The sequence below is a fragment of the Vespa mandarinia genome, chromosome 12 (genome assembly GCF_050613455.1).
Source record: "Vespa mandarinia isolate Hongniang chromosome 12, ASM5061345v1, whole genome shotgun sequence".
Classification (NCBI taxonomy): domain Eukaryota; kingdom Metazoa; phylum Arthropoda; class Insecta; order Hymenoptera; family Vespidae; genus Vespa; species Vespa mandarinia.
In genome coordinates, this window is record NC_140821.1 from 2,872,501 (window position 1) to 2,877,551 (window position 5,051).

Consider the following 5,051-nt stretch of genomic DNA (forward strand, 5'->3'; position numbering starts at 1 on the left):
GATATGCGTCTCGTTTTAAAGAAGAAAATTGAAGGAACGTATTCTCGTTATCGTAGAATTTCGTCGAGAAAATCGTGAATTCCATTTTCCATTTTCCCGCAACGTCGAGGAAGATTTTCTCGTTTAAAATGCATATTACGAGAATATGCATTCGATTCGTAATCATTTTTCATTTCTTCAACGATCCGTAAAATAAGCGATTTGTCAATTAATTCGAGGCCGTAAGAATTTAATCCTTTAGAATTTTTGCTTCTTTTTTCACTTTCTCCCCTCCCTCCTACCCTTCTCCTCTTCCTCCTCCTCCTCCTCCTCTCATTCTTCGTAGTTTCGTTCTCATCGAATGGCCAAAAAACAAAATGTACTTACGTGCGATTTGGCTTCTCGTTAATACTTATACACCATATTCGTGAAAATTCAAAACGCGTAATTAATTAGACGAAGATTAATTGGAGAGAGAGAGAGAGAAAGAGAGAGAGAGAGAGAGTATGCGTTAATTACAAAAAGGTTTTTTGTTCTCGAAAATTACGAACCATCGATCGACGTATATAATTGTTTAATTCCCTCCTCCTTCTCCTCCTTTTTCTCTTCCTCCTCCTCCCATGGGACGATCTTTCGTCTTAACGTGCAACTCAAGGAATTTCACTTTCTTTTCTCTTTTCTTCCCTTTTCTTCTCTTTTCTTCTTCTTCTTCTTCTGCTTTCTTTTTTCTTAATTTTTTTAATTTTTTTATTACCTACATTCTCGTCGAATACAAATTCTTAAGAGAGAGAAAGAGAGAGAGAGAGAGGGAGAGAGAAGAGAAAAAAAGAAAAAGGACAATTTCAAAATGTGTTTTGCAAAATACGATATTTTACGTACAATTGATATTCTAATGTTAATCGTGAAAATGTAAAATATTTTTAACAAATAAATGTGACATCGAGATATTAAAGATTAACTTAAAATTTTTTTAAAGCGACATTACTTTCCGGTCTCCCTGATATAATATAAAAGAGCAAAAGAAAAAGAAAAAAAAAAAAAAAAGAAAAAGAAGAAGGACGAAAAAGAAGAAGAAGAAGAAGAAAAAAGAGAAAAGAATTATTTCCAAAAGAAATGTTACGTTTGATGGGACGTAAACGTAAAAAGTGATTTGATAATTAAAATATAAGCTTTGGAATCAAAGTAAAAATGATAACATATTATTTGAAATAAATTACTTATCTTTTCTACGGTCGAATTAATGATTCCAAGAAAATGAAGTTTCTATCTCGATGATAAATAGGGCTTAACGATGTTCAATAAAAATTAGAAGAGAATACTTATGGCACTTCAACGATATCATATATTTATACTGATTCTCGGAATAAAAGATTTATTGATTTGATCAATGATCGTACGGAACGTGAAAGAAAACGTGTTTATTGATTATCATTTATGAGAGTATAAATTATTTAAATAATATTACCTGTGTGTTATGTGCGCGCGCGCGTGTGTGTGTGTGTGTGTCTATGTGTGTGCGCTTGTGTTTTCGCGTTAATGAAAAAACTTTCACTTTATTTAACGATTACTTTTAATTATCGTGATTTATTTTAACGAATTACGATTACCGACCGACGATCTTTTTTATTAGACTGACCGATATCATTCGACCGTCATCTAATTTGAAAGCCACGGTGGAATACGTAACAAGATAGAAGTTTTTGCTACTTTCACCTTATTGGATAAAAAACGTTAACGCCTACGATTCTGATTGGTTTAAAATCTAATAAATGATATCTACTGGATCACGAAGAGAAAGAAAGAGAGACAGAGAGAGAGAGAGAGAGAGAGAGAAAGAGAAAGAGAAAGAGAGAGAGAGAGAGAGAGAGAGAGAGAGAGAGAGAGAGACAGACGGACAGATAATACGATTGACGTAGGTTTCGAAGAACTTAACAGGATACATTTTTATAAACAGAGGTATTGGAGATCTTCCGTATCTACTGTTTACGTTTTAAAATGGGTATTAAATTATAACGCGTCGATGGAGAGAAGAAGAAGAAGAAGAAAAAGAAGAAGAAAAAGTATTAGATTTGAAGAAGTATTAGATATCAACGATCGCGTCGTTATAAAATAACGATCGTTCGATAAATATTAATAGCAAGAAATTTCACCATCTTTTTCTTTCTATCTTCCTTCTTCTTCTTCTTCTTATTCCTTTTTTTTTTTTTTTTGTTCTTTTTTTTTTGTTATTTTTTTAAAGTGGACAACTTAAGTTAAGACACCATCCTTGCTTAATTTCAACGAGGAAATTTCCTTTTTCAACGAGGAATTTTCCTTTCAACGAGGAAAAAGATTAAAAAGGATTAATCATAAGAAAAAAAAAAAAAAAAAAGAAAAAAAGAAAAGAGGGAAAAAAAGTGGAAAAAAATAACAGAAATGTGAAGAGAGAAACGATGACAGCTATATAGCTATATATATATGTGTGTGTGTGTGTGTGTGTGTGTGTATTTGTATGTATGTATGTGTATGTATCTAGTGAATAGAAGAGAAGTCAGAGAGCGTAAGAAAAGTAATCTGGTTCGATCTTGGTGGATGGTTTGGAGGCACTACTGAGAGTGCAATTTGTCTTGGATCTGCTCTTCTCCTTATTCCCAGAGAGGGAGAGAGAGAGAGAGAGAGAGAGAGAGAGAGAGAGAGAGAGAGAGAGAGAGAGAGAGAGGGATAGAGAGAGCATGGTGATGAACGAGCCACGAGACTTGAGCCACTTGCCATGCTGGCTTACTTAAATGGTCCCCAAAAAACTATTAACGCTCGTTGATAATACTTTAAACGATAGACAAGTAACTTTTGCATAGATAGATTACATAAAATATGCTTTATTATTTTTTTTATAAGCACGTTAATGAATCAAATCAAGTTTTCAATTTTCAATTCTTCTTTATCTCATCTCATGCATGTCCAAATTTATTTATTATTACAATAAGTTTTAATAATAATCGTCAATAATATCATTTATTTGTTCAAAAAGAGAGAGAGTGAGAGAGAGGTGATCGATAAGCTATGACAATTCATCGAACTTTTTTCAATTTTCTTTTTTTTCTTACGGATTATATTATTTCTTTTTTTTTCCTCCTTTTTCTTCTTTCCTCTTTTTTGTTTCTTTTTTTTTTTTTTCTTTTCTTTTCTTTTTTCCTTTTTACACTTTTAAGCACTTCGAAATGTTCCAACATCGTTCAACACGCAAATCTCCTGGTTTTATTACTAACTCGCGCGCGCACATATTCACACACATATACGTACATACATACATACACACATACATACACACATGCATTCATACATACATACATGCATTCATACATACATGCTTTCATACATACATACATACATACATACATACGTTTATACATAGTTACATACTCCTAAACTCAGTTTCGCATAATTCGTAGAAACTTTTTAATGGCGACTCTCCGGGTGACAGGCCAAGACCGTTCTTCTCACGTAACGGTACGATTTCACGGGAAGAAGTTTCTCTTACGATTATGCATACAGTCCGGCTCGTTGGCCTAGCGTAAGGATGTAGAGAGAAAAGGGAGAATTGAAATGGCATTGAATAGAAAGAAAGGAGTGAAAAAGGAGTGAGAGGGGAAAAAAAAGATCCGGGAAGAAAAGAAAAGCAAAAAAAAAAAAAAAAGAAAAAAAAAAGAAAAAAAGAGAAAGGGAAAAAAAAGGAAAGAAGAAAAGAGACCTCGGAGAGAAAGGTTCTAATCGATTTTACCAATTTCCAGCTAAAAAGTTTGAGAAGCTGAGGAGAGAAAGAGAAAGAGAGATAGAAAAAAAAAGAGAACGAACACCCTCTCTCTCTCTCTCTCTCTCTCTCTCTCTCTCTCGAAATAAACGAAGAAAAATAAAAAAAGAAAAAACAAAATGGAAAAAAGAAATCCAAAAGAAATAAAGCAAACGAAGAAGAAGCGGAATTGCGACGGTTAGGGGTTCGGGGATTACAGTTGGTTTGGATAGATTAGGGGGCGGGGGAGTAAAGAAAAAAAAAAGAAAAAGAAAAAGAAAAAGAAAAAAGAAAAAAAAAGGAATAAAGAATTCGTTCCAACCACTTCGAATCGTAAAAATTTCAAGCCACGTCTATACTCTTTCCAACCTACTACCTCCTACTCTCTCTCTCTCTCTCTCTCTCTCTCTCTCTCTTTCTCTCAAGCTGTCTCCGTTAATTTCCTCGCAGCTGGCGCGAAGTATCTACGATCTTCTTAATCCCCCACCTCCGCCCCTATCCCACTTATCCCATATCACCCAACCACCACCCCCCGATCATCCTGATTTAATCGAACGAAAGAACTCGAAGGAGTTGTCAGGTTTAATAGAAGAGAGACAGCTATCCTATATCTGCTGTTATCCGTGACTACTACTACTACTACTGGTAGTATAGTAATAGTAGTAGTAGTACTAGTAGAGATGGTAATCGTTTATAATTCGATGACGTCGATTTAGCAAAAGAAAAACGACACGAAGGTATGACGATGATAGTACGTCGACTGGCTATAATATTTTTATGCTCGGTTTAACCGGAAATTCTTTTTTTCTTTTTTTCTTTTTTATTATTTTTTCTTTTTCTTTTTTTTTTTTTTTTTACAAGCACGTATCTCAGTTCCATTATTGTATTCTTCTCTTTTCTTTCCCTTCTTTTTCTTCTTTCTTTTTTTTTTTTTTCCTTACCCTCTCCCTCCTCCGTCCCCACCTCTCCCCCGTATTTAATCGAATAACTAAGCGACAATAATTCGAAAAGTTGACGTGAGTGGACGAGGAAAATGTTAATGGAGGTGGTGGTACGGAAAGAGAGAGAGAGAGAGAGAAGAGAGAGAGAAGAAGGATGGATGGATGGTGGGTGGGTAGGTGGGTGGCGAGAAGGAGGGATAGGAGTTAGCATGAATATATGGAATGTCATCGTAAAAAATTCTTCCTTCGTACTGAAAACCGATGGTAAGGAAGAAGGTAGTAGAAATTGCTAGATAGGTAGATAGGTATATAGGTAGGTAGGTAGGTAGGTAGGTAGGTAGGTAGGTAGGTAGGTAGGTAGGTAG